At 40.5% G+C, this 23515-nt stretch overlaps 1 protein-coding gene across 1 annotated transcript in view; it reads left to right on the top strand.

Annotated features, from left to right (window-relative positions):
* LOC102387697 (protein FAM172A) overlaps window positions 1-23515 on the top strand; it is a 194306-nt gene that overhangs the window by 101715 nt on the left and 69076 nt on the right. The gene's annotated exons all lie outside the window — the stretch shown is intronic.

Here is a 23515-nt window from a genome sequence, read left to right as displayed (position 1 = left end):
GATGATGGAGGCATTGGTAGGCTTCCAAGTTGCTTTACAATTGTAAATATATCAATACAACATTGCCCAACTGATCTCTCTCTCTCTCTCTCTCTATGTGTGTGTGTATATATATATATCCAGTGGTCTTTTGTTTTAATTGTGGGGGAACTTGGATTTGGGGGTATTTTAAAGAGTGGATTTCAGATTTTTTTTCCAGAGGTTTTGCAGGTTTTAAATAGGGAACACCAGAATTCCTGCTAGTGAGGCTAGTGGCAGGACCCAGGCAGAGGAGCCTGCTTGGGGCTGGCACCTGGGATCCAGCTGAAGGTAGCTGACCTCCTGGCCGAGGGAAAAAGCCCCGCCTGAAATTTACACCGCTTGTATTTGAGCTTCAAGCACATGTGCTTGCATGTGTGGACACACCCATAGGAGGCTGCCCTTGCTGCCTCAGGTACAGATGGAGAGAAGCTGAATAGTGGCAGGACATGGCAGGGTTAGGTCCTGTCCCCTGTGTCCTCACCTGGCATCTGCTAGAACAGTGATTCTTAACCTTTTTAGCCTCCCTCAATATATTTTCTGAATTTAGACTGTAGCCCAGTGACTTTCAACTGAGGTGCTAGGAAATTCAGAAAAGTTATGGAGAGGTGCCGGCTTAAAAGGTCGAGAACCACTGTTCTATATATATATATATATATATATATTAAAAACAGGAGTATAGATCACAGAACTATTGTCAGCTTATTGCTCTTTGCTTTCTGAATGTTCTGATTACTAAACAGTGCAAGGAAGGGTTGTTGTTGTCTCCATTAATTCCTCCTTTTGTTAGAACAACTTTTTATTTATAACTTTTTAAAGGATGTATTTACAGCTAGCAGGTTGCCATTAACAAGAAAATGCATTACCTTAATGTAAAAGATATCCAGGCAGTCCCAGGAGGATTATCAAGATGAAGTTTTTATAAACTTTTTAAAATTCTTTCTTTAGATGCCTAAATACAGAAATAGAGACTGATCTCAAATATTTATTCTTCCTGTACATAAATGCTGTTGTAATAGATTTGTGTTACTTCAGGTATCGTTCTGTTGCTCTAAATCTCTGTTCTATATTCCTGTTCTGATTTAGGGACTGGCTTAAGGTTTAATGTTGCTAAATGATTTGCAATAGCTTTACAAGTGATATTCCATCCATTAGAGTGAGGCTGTGTACTGAGTCCTATGCCCAAATACAATATAATATTGTGCTAGTATTAATACGGTTATTGATGCAAAATGAGTAAAAGCAGTTTGTACAAGTAAGCCAGTACTGCTTCTTTCAGGTTCAGTGGCAGAAATACTAAATTTGTTCTTCAGTTTCAAGTTCTAAATACCTAGAATGTATATAGAATTACACGTTAGCTCTTTATTTTGGAGATTATATATGACAGGATTTTTATTCCATTCTCAGTCACTGCTTGCATTCATTTGAGGTTTGGTTTTGTCTTTAGTTTCTGATTTCTCTCAATAATAGGTTATACAGAATTTACAAAATCACAGAGTTCTATTAATGTGTTACTCTGTCTATAAAAGTTTAGCAAGTCTATTATAAATTGGGGGGGGGAAGTGCTTGTGATAAGCATAGCACAGTTTGACTGAAATGGTTACCATTTTACTGATATTCTTTTGGATGGCTTTAGAAAAAGTGTCTGGCTCCAGCATATTCTTAGGCTGTAATTAGTGTAACTAACAAGTAATATGAAAGAGCAGAATAGAGGTCGCTGTAAGACTTCAAAGGTCTTAACAGGTTAAGGTTGGAGGGCAATCTATCCTCTTGCTTAATCTGTTGCCATATCTGGTGAGATTTGTTGAAATCTTCAATGACCTCTAACCCTGAGGTGTTGCGCTCTCATAATTTACTGGTCACATGCCATGTTCTTTATTCCTGTCTGTTTAGATGAGCATGGGTCTTTGTGAATGGCAGCTTCATTTTAGACTTCATATACCAATGCACACAGATTATCAGCATTTTAATGTAGACAAGAGATTACGGTTTAATGTTCACATCCTGGCAGCTTTGGACTACACTGAAATACTTATTTTGCTATGCAGTGGAACATGATTTGTAGATTACATTTACCATGTAATGTTGGAACAGTTTTAAAATATAACTATTAAAATTAATCAAATATTGTGTAATTGATTCTAACAAATAATGATTTATACTTTTATAGCTGTTTCCCTAAACCTAATTGCCCAAGGATAAATTTGTTTGTATTTTAAGTAAGCTTGGTGGATATATATGCAACATAAGAATAATTTTATCATGTTTTCTCTTCAGAAAGATCAATGACCTTAGTGTCCTTGCTCCAACCCCATTATAGCCTAGTCTCCTGTCTACTGCCTTCTCGCCAAACATGGACTAAATTTGGATGGGAGAAACCTTATGTATCCTGTAGCAAGGAGCAGAATAGAACCACATTCTAGGCATGCCAGTGGTACTTTTTACCCAACTTGTTCAGAAAAAAAATACAAAATACAGCTGTATCATCTTAGAAAGCATGTCTCCTGGCTGTATGCCTTTATTTTAAGCAGTCAGAGCACCAGACTGTACAATCAGAACCCTACCAAGCATCTCACAAAGGGCTTCTCCTTGATCACCTGGCCCTAAGTGAAGGCTGGATCACATGGGGATCTAAGTATTCTATCCTTTCTAGTTTTGCCCATTATCATTTCTCCTTCCAGATAGTTATGGTGTTTTTTTCTCCAAATGGATGAGCTAATGAGCTCCTCTAGGGCCCCAGATAGAGGGTCCACAGTCCTTTCACCCTTTTCCATCCCCAGGTCCCAACTCAACACTTCCCTGATGCACCTAAATACAATATTACAATAGTTCCAAGGAGCAAGTTACCTAAAGTCATTTCAGCAAAATAGCTCCCAGCAAGTCACTTGTCTGGCCCAAAGCTAATCTGAGTTTTAATTACCTTTTAAACTGATTAAAACACATTACAAAAGTAAGAACGACTGAGAGAGAAAGAGAGCAGTCTGGTATCAGATTTGAAGTCTAAGAAAAAAAAATCATCTTTCATACAAGGATTTCACAAGCAATGACACTAAGGATAGTATTTGGAAAATCTTTTTCTTTCAAGACTATCTTGCGATTAACTATGGGAGTACTACATCAAAGCTGTACTGACTTCAAAGCTTAGAACCACTTACAGCTTACAGCTATTACTAAAACCTACCACTTCACCCTGCCAGCAACTCATCTTAGCTGCCTCGCTAAGTTCCACCCATCTACTTCCTGACCTCTGATTCTTGGGGAGGAAAAAAAATCTTGTAAATTAAATATTGCTCTTTACCCTAAACTAATGCCAAAGTTAAAATAAAATCAGCAAAGAGAGGCCTTTAAGGCATTTAAGATTTAAAATCACACTCAATGATTTACATATGTGCAGTCTCATTGGCACACTTTAAAGAGGCAGCCTGTTCTGAGTGAGTTTAGCCACAGTGTTACAGGTCCATAAATGAAATGACTAAGGTGTTTAGACAGTTTTTTTATATCCAGATGTCACCTACCAAATACACAGTCCTGCACAGTAATCTTGATTAATGGACAGAGTTAATATTTTTGGTAATTTGGTAGACGGGGAGTACTACTGTGACTCAAAGATTTTCTCATGAACTTACGCATGTAACTCAAACCCCACACGTCTGTACAAAATCAGTTCTCAGCTATATGCTGTAATGCTTATCCATACCTGCTGATTTGGAGAGATATGCACTGAAGCACATACATGTACTGTTCCCATGACCAATATGGTGCAGTTGAGTGTTGTTCATCAATTTCTTGTAATTTTTCCTTCTTACGTCCTGGAAATTGGAGGAAGAGATGCTTATAATTTTATGTTTTAAAGACTCTGGAACAAATAGTAAAGAACTGTGCTACATGCTGTGTTCTAAAATAAGAAGGTTAAAATGTCCTGAAATTGTAATTCATTGCAGCATTAATATTATTCAACATTTAAAATTGTTACCTTGCTATTTACTGATTGGGAGTTTTATGCCCAGGGTTTTTAAAATGGTACATTAATCTTCGAATAAAATTTGTCTTGTAAATGACACTTTATTACAAACTTAGGAACAAGTGTGATTCTTTGAGTGTCTTTTATATAACAGTTTATATGTTCAGTACAGATCAGTGACATGCTCTCTAGAACTAAATGCCATTAATCCATTTGCAGCTGCTCATTTCAATGAAGAGAAATTCCAGGGAAAGAACTGATCATATGTTAGGAAGAATTTCTCTCCTTCCATGTATTGTTCTATTTTTATATTTTGAAAATGTGTTTGGTGCCTTTGCAAATGTTTAAAGTCAATCTTTTCATTTAAAAAGAAAGACTTTGGCAGCAGTCAGCTATTCTCAATCTTTTGGCTTGTATCCAACTTGCTGGTTGTTTTGCCACACTTAGTTCCACATCACTGAGCTTAGAAAGCAGAAATGGCACAGCTCTATATTGACCTATTGGTCATGACCACTCCTACCTCATTCGGAGGGTTTTCAGCTGAATCTACTGGCACAAATAAGATAGTTCTCCAGCAATATATGAAAATATAAAATATAGAAACATAGAGGCATTTAACATATTGTTTCAGATGGATGAGGTTTTCTTGTAGGTGTAACTACATGAATTACAATGCATCACAGTCAGTTGAAAAAGATATTGTCTCTTAAAGAGTTGACAAATGAAAAGAGAAAACAGGAATTTGCTGTTAAATCTAAAATATGTACGGCAAGTGTATGTTCTGTCTAAAGAACATGCTTTTGCTTTAAATATGCAAAGAAAAAACCTTTCTGATTTGCTGATCATGCAATCAAAATGTCAGGGTTTTTTAAATAAATTGTTATTATAGAGTCAGGTACAACTTTGTCTCTAAATTTATATATTTTACTCCATTGTAGTTTTTTTTCTTAAAGAATACATTTCCCCTGCAATAAATTGCGCAGAGTATGAACAGCAGAGTCATATGAGGTTCATTGAAAATATAGGAGGACATCATGTTTCCTGTCCTTATGTTAAACTTGGCATATTGATTTTTTTGCACAGCTTGCAGCATAGAAATGTGATCTACAGCTATGGCAAGCTAACCACATGTGAATTTGTTAAGTACTGCTGGATTAGCAGGAATCATCAGACTGTGCAAACATGGAGACTTGACTTCTGTAACTCTTTATTTATGACTTAATCAATTAAAATAACAAGTTTTGATTTTATTGGTCATAAATAAATAATCACAAATCATCTGCAGAAGTCATTTTTTCCATGCTTATGAGTTTTCATGGAGTTAGCACTCTCTGTAACTCAGAGACAGCACTAAATATTCAGAACTTAAACTGAAGTGGAGGAGCAAATATGTTAAGATAAAGATTCAACAAATGTTGTTTGCTACTATTTTTTAGATTTGTACATAAAATTCATAAAGGCATAGAATGTTTCTTAAACAACTTGCAGCTTTTTATTTAAATTTGTCATTACTTTCCTTTATATATTCCTTTCCTGTTTAATCTTTTGTTCCCTTTATGTTCAAAGATATCAAGATTATGGAAGCTACTGGTGCTGCAGACTGCATTTAAATTTAGTTACAGTATAGCCTTGTGGAAAGAGTTCCTCTGATGTGAGGCTGGTTTGCTCTCCTCTCTACATTATTAAGCCTCCTTAAACACATCCATTATACCATTCACCTTGCATGACTTCAAAGAACACAGCAACTGTGTAGGGAGGATGAACTGTAACTGCAGAGTGGGTTACCTGTGGTTCCTTAGAAATGCTAATGCTTTATCTGTCGTGTTTATAAAGTTCTCTGTTTGCTATTGGATTTGAGAAACGATTCTGCAGGTTTAGAATCAAACTGATAAAATATCCAAGACAAAGAAAATGACTAAAGATATATTAGGATTTGAAATCTGTCATCTGCCCTTTGAAACCATTTCTTTAAAAAAAAAAAAAAAAACTACTAGAAAATGTTAATGTGAAAGGTTCCTTGGTGGGAAAACAAAGTTGATATTTTTCTTAGAGGGTCTCTGCGTGCATTCTTACTAAATCACTTATGAAAGTCATCTGGACTAATGCAGGCCTTATCATTCAGAGTTTATTGGAAACTAATCTTTTCAAAATATTTAGAAGAAGCTAAAACCTGACGTGCTCATCTAATGAAAAAGGTCAAAACAGAAAAGAAAGTGCCACTGGTTTGTGTTAGGTGACACTGTGCCCTGCCTGTCTAATTTGATTACACAGAGTCTCTGAAGCCCCAGGCAAAGCTGATTTTAGCTATAATCAGCTTCTTAACCTTTTGAGAAGTAACGTAAACACTACCTACCAGTGGTTAATTATGTTGCTCTGTTACATACAACAAAGTGCAAAGGTAAAAGTGTAGAACTACTGTAACACATGTTGTGACAAAATTTAACAAGATTACTTAAGGGGATTACAGCAGCCTTACTTTCTATCTGTGCTTATTGATTTCTTTATTAAAAATTAAAAATGAGAGAGTTTCAATTTTAGGCATAGTTTTCTTGTGATAATCCTGGCTGATGTTGAAGTTCACTTACAAATGCTAGTATGGGTTAGAAACTGCCATACAAATGGGGACTTGCTGCTTTAATATTAATCATTTCATAGTATCATAAAAGTTTATATAAAGTAAATACATTTGTTTGTGTCATTATTAGTTCTGTCAGAAAGTTTTATTAGCTCCTTGATCAAAAGAATGGACTATACCTGTGTGCACACACACAAAGATGAATGTGTCCTAGGATAACTTTATGGGGTGAGCAGTCATCTCCTATAGAAAGTGAAAGAACCATAATGCTGAGGTGAAAGACTTCAGTCATAACAAGGACCATGCAGCTGATTTCACGTGATTTTTTGTTCATATTTGTGGAGTTTGGTGTTTGCATGAACTTGAAAATGTGACAAATGGCAAAGTGCCAAGCCTATGTCATTTAACTTTGTAGTCAAGGCCCTAGGATCTGCTTGGAAAGGGCCTAGTTGCTTAAAGTCTTTGACATATTTAGGGGTAGCAAGCTACTCCCTGCCTGGATCTTTAGGGTTTGGGTCACTGACCTGCTTTCCCATCTTTTTTCTTGGTGGAAAATAAGACATTCCCTCTGATACCAAATGCCTTCAAGGGGGCACAATTTCCTGTCATCAGGAGCAAGACTGTAAATATACTGATCTCATTAACATGGTTGGTATGGTAAAGGAAAGGCTGTCCAACTTCTGAATATGTCAGGACAGGAGCAATGATTACAAGACACTGGACTTTCCTTTCAATTTCAAGATGATTTCAATGTGTGGCTGTATGGAGAAATCTTATTGAGTCCACTTCGAGTTTCACATATACCTATATCAGTTTCACTTTTTTAAACTGAACATGAAAACGTGTATCAAAGTGGCCCTTAATATATGTGAATTTTCTTAGGCCTCCTCTACACATGCAGGTGTATGATAGGATCGAATGCACAATCCACATAATTGCACCTCCTCCTATGCCCCACGTGCATGGCAGGAGGTATGATTGTGGGATTATGCATTAGATCCCAGGCTCCTCCTGCACCAGCAAAAAGAAAGCTCCCATGAATGAGTCCATTTGAGGGGCTTCAAGCCATGGGGACACCCCAGAGCTTCCCCAGGGCTCAGAGATGTGTGAAACCCTCCAAGAGTTTTATGCACCCCTGAGGTTTCCACTCACCGCTGATCCTTGGGGATTGTGGCTGCCTCAATACCTAGGGCAGGGGTTGTCAACCAGGGGTATACGTACCCCCTGGGATACTTGGGAAGGCCCTAGGGGGTGTACACGGGTGGGCAGGGATAAAGTGCTGCCACCCACTGCCCTGCACTGCCGCCTCCCAGGAGCGCAGGTCTGGAGGGGTAAGGGCAGTGGCGCCCCTCTGCGGGCCACACAGGTGCCGCCCAGACGGACTATGGGGGGGTGGGGAGAAGCTTGCATGCGGCAGCTGCTGCCACCATCCACCACTGGGCACTGCCACCTCTCCGCATCTGGCCACACACCACTCCTGCCCCCCTGCACTCCGCATCTGGCCACTGGGGGTACACTTATTAAAAAAGGTTGAAAACCCCTGCCCTAGGGCCCAGGAGTTTCACGCACCCCTGAGCCCTAAGGATCATGGCAGCCGTGATCCCCCAAACCCAGGGGTTTTACTCACCCCCAAGCCCTGGGGATCACAGCTGCCTTGATTCCCAGGGCCCATGAGTTTCACACACCCCTGAGCCCTAGGAATTGCAGCATCCACGCTCCCCAGGTCTTGGAGTTTCATACCCCTGCGGCTGTCAGCTGACAGGCTCCCAGCCTCAGAGGAGACCATACTACATGTGCAAATTAAAGTTTGAAAGCAACCAACTGTAAAGTTAGTACACGTTTTTGAGATCTAACTTGATAGTTGGTTAGAGCTTTTTATTGTGTAATAGCTACTTTGCACATGTAGCTGGTCTTAAGGTAATTGTGCAATTAATCATTTAATTGCACAATACCCCTAACGTGTAAAGGGTGCCTTAGGTGAAAAACTAAGATTTGCAGTTTGATAATTTCTCTATTTCCATGGATATAACCTTATATGTTTATCCTCATATTTTCAAAGCTTTCACAGGCTGTGTGTTTTGGCTACACAAGTTTCACACAGCTATCATTCTAATCTACTCTCCCACTTTCTCCCTGATATTGGAGGTAAAAACACCCTTCAAGCATCTGTTGTACAACTTATATAATTTTAAATTAATTTGAATTGTATATTTTACTATATCTCTGAATCCGATAGATATTCATATTCTGAAGCAGAAGGGCATTTTGGATTCTGTCCCCCATCTGTATACACATGGCATAAAATGTAGGATCAGATTATCTGTTCCAACTGAACAGGGCGCATTGCAACTATAGTGGTTGGGAAGTTGAAGGTGATTTTGAATCCTATGTGCTTTTAGTTCTGGTTCCTGACCAATTTGTGCACCCTGAGAACAGCTGAAATATACACTTGTGTGCCATGTCTTTAAGGAGACTTGATCTAGCCATGCCTTTTTACTCCCCCAATACCCCTCAGATACTGGAGGGCTTCAAGGTGAAGAGGCATGAAAACATCCTAGCAACTTTCTCTCGCATTACACAAATGTTCTTTTCCCCAGAGACCATCTCTGTTGGGTTAGGGAATCATAAAAAAAAAAAAAATTGCAATGGAAAATCTGGCTCAGAGTTTAGTAAGAACATCCTGTTTCTAAAGTTTCCTATTTAGTAAGGAAACTTTAGACTCTAGGGACTACCAGATGCAATCTCATTTTAACATGGATTCTTAGGCACATAGTGAGATCCCTAAACATAGACACATGAGCCTGCAACCTAAATTGCCCACACACATGTTGCTAGATCCCAATGTAGTTTTAGGGACCTCTTCCTTTTGTTGATCAAATGTATCTTCTTCCTGTGACTGTGCCATTGTGCTGTGGAGCACCACAGCACTGTGTGTAGCTAGGCAGAGGCAGCAGCTGCTCTTCTGTAGGTGGCAATCTTTCTTTCTCTCAGCTGCAGGAAGATGTGAAAGTGCTTATAACTTCCTACCACGGAGTTGCATCACAGACTACAGCGGGGAGCGCAGCATTAGCAGGTTCCAATCCAGAACTAACAGGATCTTCTAACTGACAGAAGGTGGGAACCTAAAGGAGAGGAGACAAGCTTGGGAGAAAGAACTTGGAAGGAGGAGAAGAGAGGGTTGCCAGCCTTCATACATATATCACTCTGTCACAATGCTTAGTGATTTTTCTTAAGGTCTCAGCTCAGAGAGTCATATGATTACACAAGAGTCTCAAGTTACAGTAAGAAAGTCTCTAGTTCTCATGGTTGCAAAGAATAGCTTGAAAATATGGCCCAGAAACTCAGAAAGCAAATAAAAATATTACAGATGTTATTTTTTAGAAGTCCAGCACTTTATCCCGTTTCAGGACCTGATCTTTTGCTTTTTGAAAACACAAGCAGGAATAATAAAACAGTCCAGCAAAGTTGGTTTAAAGAATGTAAAAGTGACATGGAAATATTTTGGGGAGATATTTTCAAAAGTGGTATGTGAATAAAAATAGCAAGTGTAGTTTTCTGGGATTCATCAGGTAAAATCATTCATTGCATTTATGGTATTTGGAGACTTACCCAATGTTGGTAACAATGTTCTTATGTTTCCCAATTTTAACTGATTTAGCCTTTTTTTAAAAATCTGACTAGAAAGATACTTCTAATTATCTGCCATTGCTTACTGATTTTTTTTTTAAATATCCAACTGAGGAGAAAAGCAATGCCGCATGACTGAGTTAACCAAGTACTTGCAGCAAATGAAAAATAGCACCAGTTCATGTGAGCAGTTCACAAACAAATCACTTAAATATTCAGTAAATACTTTAAAATAACAAATACGTTGAAATCTGGATGTAGTCATGAATTGGCTAACCAGGAAAAAGGAGGTAAATTTGTAGTCAATCTGATTAACAGTAAACAATTCAAGTCGTTTACAGTACAATATAAAACAAAAGAGTGAGCAAACAGAGTCAGTCTGGCCTTTTATTCAAGTTCATTCCAGGGCAACTTTCAGTAAGTGATTTACCATAAATGAAAAAAATATATTGCTGACCATTTTGGCTCTGATCTTAGGGCTCCAGGCTCCAAAATAATTCTTTGTTGAGGACACCAGTATACCTAACAGCAGTCCTATGTGCACTTGCCAGCTGTATTTGTTGTAGCACCAATGCACTCTGTTTCCAGAAAAGAAAAGAATCAATCACTCTTACATTTGCTACTTCTACTGGAAGGCCAGAGAATGGGCTGGAATAATTATCTGTCTGAAAAAAAATGTTTATGGACCAGATCAAAACACTACCCGAGGAATCTTTTCTTTTTTTTTCTTTTTTCCCGCCCCTTCCCTAAGGTCAGATCCCCAAACTCCTACAAGTTAAGACAGTGGGGATGCTTGAGTAAATGTGTAGTGATAAAGCTGCCAGATTGAAGGTTTCTTAAGTGCTACTGTCCAAAATCACCAGCCATGCTTGAAACTAGTAATTCTTGATAAAAACATACATGCTCAGTATGTGACTTTTAGCTGCAGGTGGCAGAGCATATGCTTTCGTGCCAACAGTTTTATTTATTTATTTGTTTAAGTATGTCAGAACCTCTTTCATTTTATTTTCCAGCTCTTTTCATTTTGGCTGTTCAGGCTTTGCCATAGAAACCCAATTCAAATGGTTTCCAAACAATTTTGACGTCACTAGAATTGTGAAGCTCTCCTGAATACATAATTGATACCCCAACATAATACAGTATAAATACAATATTCAGTAAATATACTTACATTTTAATTCATTGGTGGGGAGGGGTTGACCCCAAAGAAGCTTAAATCAGATGGCTCTATTAATCCAAAATATACATTCTGTTAATCAGTCTTGAATTAATTAATTAATCATTTCTGCTAAGTGGTTCATACAAAGTGTTTGAGTTTAATGCCATAAATATCAGAGATAGTTGGAGATATCCAGTGCTTTCCAGCAGGTTCTTAGCACCTTGAAAGGATTTGGCCACTATATCCCTAATACCCCTATGAGACTCACATAGGTAGACTCATTGAAGTCAGGTGACACAGAGGTCTACCTAGACAAATCTTATTTCTGGTTTGGGGCCTAAAATACATCTAGTGAGTGCTGTAAGGAAGTATACAATTTGCATATATAAGCACTTTGGTTTGGTTGCTAGTACCTCCCAAGGTAGGAAGGAAGCTACAATACAAGCCTGGGCTACTCAGTTTCTGCTCTTCTGTAGGCTTGGTGTGTGGTCTTCATAGATTACTGAGGCCATGATCCCCAAAGTATTTAGGTGCCCAACTCCTTTTTAGCTGTCTAGCTTGCTTTTACTTCAGTGGGAGTTAGTTACTTAAGCACCTATACTATATAAGAAATTACCAAGAACAACCTTGTAAACTTCATCATATTATGTTTCAGGAAGGTGGTCCAAATAGACAGGGCTAGATCCCAAGATCTCTGTAAAATCAATAGAAAGAGTTAGGCAACTCACAGGGACAATTCTGAGTGCCTAGACCAGTGATTCTCTACCTTTTTTAGATTCAAGGCATCCCTGGATAGACTTGAGGCACCCTTTGGAAAATGTCAGCTCTTAGTATTCATTCTTTTTCTTTTACTGAAAAATAATAGAGCAATTTTTCTGCTACAAAGGACTCAGAAAGACCACAACTATGGATTTCTATTTGAAATCTGTGCATTCATCTTGTTAATCATGTTTGCATACTTAATGGTGCTACTATTCTATGGCACTCATAGCACCCATGAAAGTATCTCAAGGCAACCAAGGGTGCCATAGCACCCTGGTTGAAAATCACTGACCTAGACTGAGTGTGGAGACATGTAGAGCTAGCCAGTGTATCTTTGAACTCCTACCCCTCCCTGGAGTTTAAGCATCTCCATACAATTGGGAATCCAGAGCACCTGGTCTCCTGAGGGTAGCGCCTAGGAATAGTGTTGGTGCTACCATGCCTCCCTTTTGTTCAGTAGCTTAGTGGTTAGAGTACTTGCCCAGAAAATGGGAAAGTTGAGTTCTAGGGACTTCCTCATCCTGAGAGAACTCAAACCTATCCACTACCTTTAAGGAGAGTGTCCTAGACCTGATGTCTTGCATCCTGTACAAGTGCTGCTATCATGTAAAATTTGAGTGCTCTCTATAGGCAGACAAGGTTCTTTGGGTAAATCTGATATCTTTTATTAGACCAACTAAATAATTGGAAAAAAAATGTCTTAGCAAGCTTTCGGGTTTAAAAACCCTTCGTCAGGCTGAGGAAACATCTGCAGTTGTTGTGTGCTCTTCCTAGATGGAATGAATAGTAAAGAACCTAAAGTGCCACATAAAGGTATTTGCCTGTGTCCCTCGGTGTTTTACTGAACTCAAAATGCAGTGTGAGTTCATTTGCTCTGAAGATGCCTTAGAGTGTTTGTACCGCCCCATTCTAGATAGCAACAGATCGTAGGCACTAGACCTAAATTTAGGGGCCTAAGAATCTTTTCAAATTAAATTTTAGGTATTATATAAATTTTCTGAAATCTGGGGGGGGGCAGATGATCTCAGTTGCTGTTTACAATTTAGGCATCTAAATTCTGGCTAAATCCTATTTAAATGACACATTTACTAATCAGGATCTGACCCTCAGTGCCTGATTTTCCCATAGGTAAAAGAGAGATGGGGGAGATAAAACCCATCAGCAAGGATATTGTGCATCTGTAGGGAGTGGGTAATGGGGGCTGTACAAGTACCCTGAACAGAAATTATAATATTTGTGTCATTATTTATTTTCTTTTTAAATGTATATTAGGAATAAAATACTTGAAACTCCATCATTGAATACAAAGGAAGCAAGTTGCTAAAAGCATCCATAAAATGCATACTTGAAAACCAAAACAGAGTGCAAGGCAAATTCTCAGCTTTGTAGCTTTCTTTATTTCACATTAGCAATGACTGATAGCCTAAGCATCCAGGCAGGTAATCAAAAATTTTTTAAAATACTTTTTTTTCCCCTTTTTTCCATCTTCTTTTGTCATCTTCACTCTCTGTAAGCTTAAACATTGCTTAATTTATTTTGTAAGGGATTCATTTATTTTAGCTTCTTTCAGTTCTACAGTATTAGTTTCACTGAAGAAGACTAAAACTACATGATCTGATGTAGATATAGTTGGAGTAAAATGTTAAGACCATCAATAGCTGAGATCACATGTTAAATTGATGTAATTTGAAATTGTAATAGTCTGGTGGGAAATATTGTTTAGAGTCTAAATAACTCATTTTTAAATTATCAATTTGTCATAAAGAAATTATCAGGCAGAAATAAAAAGGATATTATCAGACAGAAAATAAAGTAAAAAGGATACAACTGTTCATTTCCAAATTAAAGTTAAGGTGAAGAGTAGAGAGTACACCCCCCATATCTTAAATTTGAATGTTGACTGTCCTATTCATTTGCATTGCAGAACTAAAAAAGTATATATGCATATTTTTAACTGATAATATTGGTATCTTTGCTGCATGATATTAAGTTTTTTAAAACTACCACTGACAGACTGCCAGGAATTGACATCTGGAAGATGTTTTCCAAACTGCATGGGTAGAGGAAGATGGTATCATAGATAGAGGCACATAGCTGGTTGGGACAAACTAGCGCATCAGGGCAGAGAGGCAGTACCATATATAACTTCTTGCTGTTGGTCACCTGCCAGTGGGATTACTTCACCTGAGCAAAATATCCCAGACTCCACGGGGAGAGGTGGTTTGGTGATGCCAGATGGAAGAATATTTATTAAGAGAAGGAAGAAAGGAAGAGTTGGCCAGGCAAAGGTCAAGCTGTTTTGCTTGCAGGCAGAGATTGGCATAGTTTGTGTTGATCTACTTCTCTGACTCTCTTCACGTTCTACTTGTAGATGTAACAGCCATTGTATTTATTTTATTTTATTTTATTTTATAATGTATTGTCTCTTAATACAGTGAACATGGAGGATAGCATAAGGGATCAATAATAATGTTTGTCATTTGCAGATAAAGAAAATGGTAATGTAGCCTCAGATCATTAGGTAATAGTGCCTGCAATTATGAAGGACGTTTTCCGTTATATATAGCATTAAATGGATGGGAGAGGTGCATCTGGGGATTTTTCACCTGCTTCTGAAATACCTGACATTAATCATTATTGCAAACTCAATCAAGATTTTATCACACGTGTGATATTTACAGCTCATGGTGTCAAAGTGAGAATCTTAGTTGTTTTTTAAAAATATATATGTTTTTCTAGTTCACTTAGTAGTGGAGAAAAGATAGAAAATACTATCAGATATACCTTACAGGTCTGGAAACTAGAAGACAAAATAAAAATTAAAAATCATTGTTTTGGTTTTTTTAAATTTCACAATATTTAAACCAACTCCATGATTATTTGGGGCCTAATTCTTGTTTTTTGAACATGTTATTATGGCAACAGTATATTAGCCAATATATTAACGGGAGTAAAAGTACTGCTTTCAGAATGATCAAAATATAGGAAATAGTATACTATGGTAAATAGTTTGTTTTGCCAAACAGAGCATACTGCATCCTGCACAAGGACTTATGGGTTTTATGTATTTAAGCTGATCTCCTACCCATCAAAGTTCTACATTCAACTGCTCTGCAAATGGGCAATGAGAAAAGGAACATATTGTAAATGTTCACATTCTAAAATGAGAACAATCCATTTCAGTTACTGAAAAATAGATCATTTGATGCAAATAGTAACTCGCTAGCAATTTCATTATGCACTTAGATCTTGAAGAGGAATCTTACAAAATCATTCTAAATATGTCTCCTTGTTATGATAGACAAGATGAATATGCAAATACATGAATACTATGAATATTTTGTACTTTGTCCCAGGCAACATTTGGAGAAAAATTATTCATTTTCAAAATGTGTCAGGGACTAGATAACTGAGGAAACTGATAATAGAATACAGTGCGATTCATTTCTACTGCAGATAGTCAGCTAGAAGCCAACCCAAAGTTATTTCTGTCTATTTGTTTGGTGGCTTATGAAATGAATTGATCTCACTGGGCACATGAGAGGTCAGGGGCCTGGCCTCAAATGGCCTAGGAGTCTCCTTCCAGTCCTCTGTTCCCAAAGCATTTGCTGTAACAGTGATGGAAATGTCTGAACCAGATTGCAAACTGCATTTTATTTTAGGACTTCAGTTTTTGTACTCTGTCATCTCCTTGGTGTGCTAAGTGCCACATGGTGTTCTGTATTGAAAAACCAGCTTGACCTGTGCAAGGTGGCCACATCCAGATGAGGAGCACGTGCCTGTTGCGGCATTTCAAAGCAGTTTGAGACACCACAAGAGGCACTCTGGGAACAAGAAAATGTTCTCCGCGCTGCATATTTGCATTGCAGGCTCTAATTTTGATACTGGGAAATCCCAGTATAAAAAAAATAATTAAAAAAGCTAGGAAAAAGCAGCACAGGGCAGAGGCAAACAGAGGCTGGGTCCTCCAAAGAGACACTCTGTCACCCAACCAGAGTGTCTCTATGCCTGCCTTCTTCCCCTGCTGCTCCAGCACACTGCCTTACCATGCTGGGGCAAATAGGAGCAGGGCAAGCCTGCAGCAGCGTCTCAGACCTAGGCGCTGTCCCAAGTAAGTAGGGATGTAGGTGTGGGGGGACTGTGTGGGGGTGGAGGGACTGTGGGAGTGGGGAGGACTGTTAGGGAGGAGTACCAGTCCTCAGACCAGCAGCTGCACATGGTGCTGGATCGTCCCCACCCTGCCTGGCCTGCATGCCCTTGGACAGAACTGGGTCAGCTCCTGCTGTCACCCGTGGCTTCTAGCACTGCACACAGAAGCTATGCGCCCTTGGGCCAGGCCAGGTCCTGCCTGCATGGAGCCAGCCTGGATCGACAGTGCTCAGGGCGTGTGGAGGCAGGACTGGGCCTGCATGGAACCAGCCTGGCTCAACAATGCATGGACCACATGGAGGCAGGACCGGGCCGGGCCGACCCAAGGGCGCACAGCTTCTTTCTGAAGTGCTGCGAGTGACAGCAAGAGCCAGCCTGCTTCTGTCCAAGGATGCACAGGCTTGGCCGGGCCAGGCCAGTGCCATGTGCAGCCACCAGGGGTCTCTGCCAGGAGCAGGCATGAGTGCCCCAATGGCTGTTGCTGCCCAAATGATCTCTCTGTATATAGTGGCCTTTCATTTTAATGGCAGAAGAACACGGATTTGGGGTATTTTCATGGGAGAATTTGCGGGGTTTTTATCAGAGAATATGCAATTTTTAAATAGGGAACACCAGGATCTTTGCTCATAAGGCAAGTGGCAAGACCCAGGCAGAGGAGCCTGCCCAGGGCCGGCACCAGGAACCCAGCTGGAGGGCAGTCAAGGTGGCTGACTTGACCATTTGGGGCCAAGAGGTCATGCTTTGAGCATTCGAGGTGGGCCACCTCAATGAGCACATCTTCTGAGCAATAGCTGCCCAGATAGCAGAGTGGAGGCACCAGAAGACATGACAGCAGTGCCACACAAAGGCTAGCTATGTAGATATGACCCGCTAACAGCTGGCCCAGAAGTAAAGGAGTCTCTGATGCAGTGCCCATTCTACAGCCCAGGTGGCCATTCAGTCCCCATCTGGGTCTGGCAGGCACGCAGTCATGAGGCCGCAGGTCCAAGCAGGTGGATGCTGTTGCAAGTGGCAGCAAGTCACAGCCAGGCAGCATCCCCCACTGCCAGACTGCTGCAATGGGTAGAGGGTGCAGGAGCCACTCTAGGTTAGGGCTGCTTCAGTAGGTCAGCTGGCATAAGGGGCAGTGTCCCCAGATACCAACTGGCAGGGCCTCAGAAGCTCCTGAGGGCAAGTAGCCCTGAGCTGTTCACCTGGGCAGGTTTTTAAACTGGGGGGGCCAGTACAGGTACTGGCCCCAACCTCTAGTTCCCCCTGACTGAAGATCTGGGAGGCACTGGGCAGGGTCAGTTTGCCCCAAGTGGCACAATTTGCCCCACACGAAAGTGCTTGTTCAGGCACATGTGCTGAGGCACAAATCTGTTTGCTTCATGCTGCATTCCCAAGCAATCTGACTCTGAGAAGACCTGATCCCAGTGTGCTGGGGGCCACTACTGGCCTCACACCATCTGCAGGCTATTCTTCAGTCAGAATGTTGAACTCGATCAGAAGGAGACATAAAGACTAGGTTCACCAGGGGATGGAGACCAAAGCCCTGAGGTAAGTGGGGAAGCAGGTGACCTGAAGGAAGCACAAACAGGAGGGGGCAATAGGGGAGGCCTTCTTATTCTTCCTGAGAAAGTAGGGCAATGGTTAGTTACCTCAGGTCTCTGTACATGAATGCATGGAACCTGGGAAACAAGCAGGAAGAATTGGAATTCCTCACACAGTCACAGAACTATGACATGATTGGAATAACAGAGACTTGGTGGGACAGCTCACATTACTGGAGCACTGTCATGGATGGGTATAAACTGTTCAGGAAGGACAGGCAGGGGAGAAAAGGAGGAAGAGTTGCAGTCTATGTAAAAGAGCTTTATGACTGCTCAGCACATCAGTATGAAACTGGAGACAAACCTGTTGTAAGTTTCTGGATTAAGGTCAGAGGGGAGAATAAGAGTGACATCGTGGTGGGTATCTGCTGTAGACCACCAGACCAGGAGGATGAAGTGGATGAGACTTTCTTCAAACAGCTAGCAGAAGTTTCCCAATCACAGGCCCTGATTCTCATGGGAGACTTCAGTCACCCTGACATCTTCTGGGAGGGCAATCCAGAACATTTTTAGAAAGTGTTGGGAACAACTTCCTGGTGCAGGTGTTGGAGAGGCCAACCAAGGACCATGCTCTTGACCTGCTGCTCACAAAGAGGGAAGGATTGATGGGGAACATAGAAGTGGATGGCAACTTGGGCAGCAGCAACCACGAGATGAATGAGTTCAGGATCCTGAGGAAAGGAAGGAAGGAGAGCAACAGAGTATGGACCCTAGACTTCAGAAAAGCAGACTTAAACTCACGCAGGAAACTAATGGACAAGATCCCCTGGGAGGCCAGTCTGAGAGGAAAAGGAGTCCAGGACAGCTGGCTGTACTTTAAAGAGACTTTACTGAGAGCGTAGGAATGAGCCATCCCAATGTGCAAGAAGACTCATAAGTATGGTAGAAAACCAGCTTGGCTTAGTAGGGAACTCTTCAGTGACCTAAAGCACAAAAAGGAAGCTTACAAGAAGTGGAAAATTGGACAATGACTAGGTATAAGATTGTTACTTGGGCTTGCAGGGATGAAATCAGGAAGGCCAAAGAACAATTAGAGTTGCAGCTAGCAAGAGACATGAAGGGTAATAGGAGGGGTTTCTACAAGTGTGTCAGCAACAAGAGGAAGGTCATGGAATGTTTGGGTCCCTTAGTGAATGGGGAAGGCAATCTAGAGACAGATGATGCAGACAAGGCTGAAGTACTCAATTCTTTTTTTACCTCAGTCTTCACAGGCAAGGTCAGCTCCCAGACTACTACACCTGGCAGCACAGTTTGAGAAGGAGGTGAACAGCTAACAGTAGTGAAAGAACAAGTTCTGGACTGTTTAGGAAAGATGGACATATACAAGTCCATGGAACTGGAGGCAGAGCACCCAAGGGTGCCAAGGGAGTTGGCAGATGAGATTACAGAGCCTCTGGTCATTTTCTTTGAAAACTTATGGCAATTGAGAGAGGTCCCAGACAATTGGAAAAGGGCAAATATAGTGCCCATCTTTAAGAAATGGAAGGAGGGGGATCCAGGCAATTACAGACCTGCATGCCTCAGTCTCTGGAAAGATCATGGAACTGTCCATTTCTAAACACTTGGAGGAGGAGAAGGTGATTAGGAACAGTCAGCATGGATTCACCAACGGCAAGTCATGTCTAACCAACCTGATTGCCTTGTATGATGAGATGACTGACTGTGGATGTGGGGAGAGCGTTGGATTTGATATACCTTGACTTTAGTAAGGCTTTTGATATGGGTCTCCCACAACATTCTTGCAAGCAAGCTAAGGAAATTTGGGTTGGTTGGATGAATGGACTGTAAGGTAGATAGAAAACTGGCTGAATGGTCAGACTCAAAGGATGGTAATCAGTGGCTCAATGTCTAGTTGGCAGCTGGTATCAAGTGGAGTACTCCAGGGGTTGGTCCTTGGGCTGGTTTTGTTCAATATCTTCATCAGCAACCTGGAAGATAGAATAGAGTGCACTCTCAGCGAGTTTGCAAATGACACCAAGCTGGGGAGAGTAGTAGATACGCTGGAGGGTAGGGCTAAGATTCAGAAAGATCTTGATGTATTGGAGGATTGGACCTAAAAAAATCTCATGAGGTTCAATAAGGGGAAGTGCAAAGTCCTGCATTTAGGACAGAACAATCCCATGCACCAGTACAGGCTGGAGGCTGAGCAGGAGCACTGCAGAAAAGAACCAGGGGGTTATACTGGACAATAAACTGAATATGAGGCAACAGTGTGACCTTGTTGCAAAGAAAGCTAACAGTTTACTGGGCTGCATTAGTAAGAGCATTGCCAGCAGATTGAGGAAAGTGATTCTTTCCCTCTATTCAGCCCTTGTGAGACCACAGTTGGAGTGCTGAGTCTGGTTTTGGGTCTCCCACTACAGATAGGACGTGGACAAATTGGAGAGAGTCCAGCAGAGGGTAGTGAAAATGGTTAGGGGGCTGGGGCACGTGACTTCTGAGGAGAGGCTCAGGGAACTGGGCTTATTTAGTCTGGAGAAGAGAAGACTGAGAGAGGATTTAATAGCAGCCTTCAAGTACCTGAAGGGTAGGTCCGAAGAGAATAGAGCTAGACTGTTGTCAGTGGTGGCAAATGACAAAACAAAGAGCAATGGTCTCAGGTTGCAGCAAGGGAAGTTTTGGTTAGATATTAAGAAAACCTTTCTCACTAGGAAGGTAGTAAAGCAGGCTGCCCAGACATAAACAATAACATTCTAGTATTCATGTCTGATCCTCCAGGTGTATCAGCATCTCTCATCCCTATACAACTGCTTGGCAACCTTAGCAAATTATACTTGGTATACTCTTAGTGTAAGAGTGATGTTGTAGCCATGACAGTCCAGAACCGTACAGTTGGCCCAATAAAAGATGTCACCCTAAGAAATCCTTGTTTCTCACAACCTTATGCTTGTCATCATTTAACGCCCTTTGGACACTTCAGGTATGGACTATGAAGCTATGTGTTTTGTGAACTAGACATCTGCCAGAAAGAAACTGATAAAAATTCCTGCAGAGCTGTTCAAGTATTGCATCTGGAATGGTTTCTTTATTTTTTTCTGTTATTGTAAATAGATCTGGCTATAATGAATGTTTTATTTTTTTCTGTTATTGTAAATAGATCTTGCTAAAATGAATTTAGCCATAAGGAGACAGCCCTCTGTTTCCTAAGGACTTGTAGGAGAAGGTCAAGCCTGGCCAATTATGACAGTAGTTCAGGTAGTTACAATATGTGTTGTTGTCCTTCGCGGGCGGAGACGACCACATTCAGCCAGGGGGGAGGGGGGAGGAGCAGGGAAGAAGAGAGAAAAGAAATGGGAAAGAAACAGGGAGGGAAAAAAGAGAAAAGGAGGAAAAAAAGGGAAAAAGAGAAAGGAGGGGGGTGGAGGCTGGGTCATGTGGGTACATAGATGACTTATAAGCCTGATCTTTGCCTTGAACAATCTGCTGCCGCAGGGGCAGGAAAGCAATGAGGACTGGGTACAAGAAGTTTTCATTTTCCTGGTCACGTGTTTCTTCATTGCTTCCGCCCTGCATTGCTGTTCGAAGGCCAGTGCTCCGTTCTGGATTGATGGCATCCAGGATGGATGGTCACATGTGATTTGCTCCCACGACTCCGGGTTGATGTCAAAACTGTTTAGGGATACCTTTAGGGTGTCCTTGTACCGCTTCTTTGGTGTGCCGCAAGAGTGTACTCCATTTGACAGTTCGCCAGAGAAGATTTTCTTCAGCAGGCAAGTGTCAGGCATTCTTGAAAGGTGGCCGGCCCATCTTAGCTGTGCCAATTTCAATAGTGTGTGAATACTGAGGAGAGCTGATCTTCTAAACACCTCGGTGTCTGGAACCTTGTCCTACCACTTGATCTTTAGTATCTTTCGCAGGCAACATGGGTGGAAGTGGTTTAGTTTCTTGACATGACGCTGGTAGATGGTCCAGTTTTCGCAGATGTAGATCAGGGTCGGGAGAATGATGGCTTTGTATACCTTCAATTACGTCGACATTCTGATGCCTCTGCGGCCCCAGACTGACTTATGGAGTCTTCCGAAGTTACAGTATAGAATCACAGAAACAGAAGAATGGAAGAGACATTAAAAGATCATCTAATTCAGTGGTCCACAAACCAAGATCACATACAACATGTCTGTGAGATGCTCTGATATTTCTTGGTGGCAGAAGAAATTAAAATGTTAAATCTGAGGTTGATGGAGAGACACAAATATGATGTTACCCACAACACATTACTTACTCAGTGGCTGTGTCTACAGGAGGTGCTACATGCGCAGTAGCCTAATAATACTGCACAGTAGTGCATCACAGCAGAAACAGTATGCTATCACTCAGTATTATTAAGATGTTGTGCAGTTGCATCACTAAAAAGGTGTGCGCTGGTGCTACTGCTCAGTAATGCTGGTTACTGCACGTTGATTTAGTACTTGATTATACAAGTACTTAACTGAATGTGCAGTAACTACAGCATATTAATGAACGTGTAGATGTGCCTAGTATTGGGCAAGTATGGTGAAAGTTGGGGATGTTTTAATCCATCCTTTTGCCCTGAGGCAGAATAAGTATTCCTAGGCCATTCTGATGGATGTTTTTTCTTGGATGGAAGGTAGATATCAAATCCAATGAATACCAATTCAGTGAAGTCTTATGGACTATGTTAGCCTGAGACTCAAGAAATTTGCATTCAGTTCTCTGCGCTGCTACAGATTTCCTGTGTGTCTTAAAACAAATCTTTTAGCCTCTATGTTCCTTAGTTCTTCATCTGTAAAATGAGGATAATAGGACTTCCTCACCTTACCATCTTATTATGAATGTGTGTGTGAGGTGTCCAGATATTATGGTAATCAGAGAATCTAAGAATCTGATGTTTTCTTTTGCTCAATAGTTTATGTTGGAAGGAGGAACCCAGACTGGGAAGATGGCTTTTGCAAAAACTGCCATAAAAATATCAGTTAACATTTTGGGACACTTTTTCTTAAATATTAGATTAAAACCTAATTTCCACTATTACTGGTAGCTGGAAAGTGCAAAGGAGCAGAGGAAGCAAGAAATAAATGTGCAAAAATGAATTAGTCAAACTCATTCATGTATTGGCTTTAGACATCATGTGAACTGGAACTGAAATGTCAGCAATGTTTCAAAATACATTTTAAAATGTATAAGTTATGGCAGACTGAAATATTTACAAATAAGGAATTGAATAAGTATTTACCACTGTGCTCATTTATGGCAAACAAGTAAACCATGTGATATCCCTTAAAACAGTAAAATAGCAAATTTTTTTTAAAAATCTATAATTTTAATCAAAAGTTTGTTTCAGTCATTGAAATTCTGTTATTGCTGCTTACAAACATTAAAGTCAATCAAAACATCAGTAGCTTGCAAGATCAATATTTTTAATATGTTTGCATTGCAGTGCTGCAGATTTTTGGCTAATGGATCTCACCCATATTGATTTCCATGGGAAATGTTAGTCTGATACTGAAATAATTAAAAAAAAGCCAGGGATTATTGGTTTGGAATTTTGAAGGAGATAGAAGTATAAAAATTGGTTATTGACTAAATTGCTTGGGGTGAATGAACCTTGGGCACTTGCAATAAACTTGTAGCACAGAGTCATTACTGAATACTACTTTAGTCCCTTAAACCTAAAATCAGTCAATAACCTATTATAACAATGCAAATTGTGG

Source organism: Alligator sinensis, unplaced genomic scaffold (genome assembly GCF_000455745.1).
Source record: "Alligator sinensis unplaced genomic scaffold, ASM45574v1 scaffold545_1, whole genome shotgun sequence".
NCBI classification, from domain to species: domain Eukaryota; kingdom Metazoa; phylum Chordata; order Crocodylia; family Alligatoridae; genus Alligator; species Alligator sinensis.
This window is presented reverse-complemented; position numbering and strand designations above follow the sequence as displayed.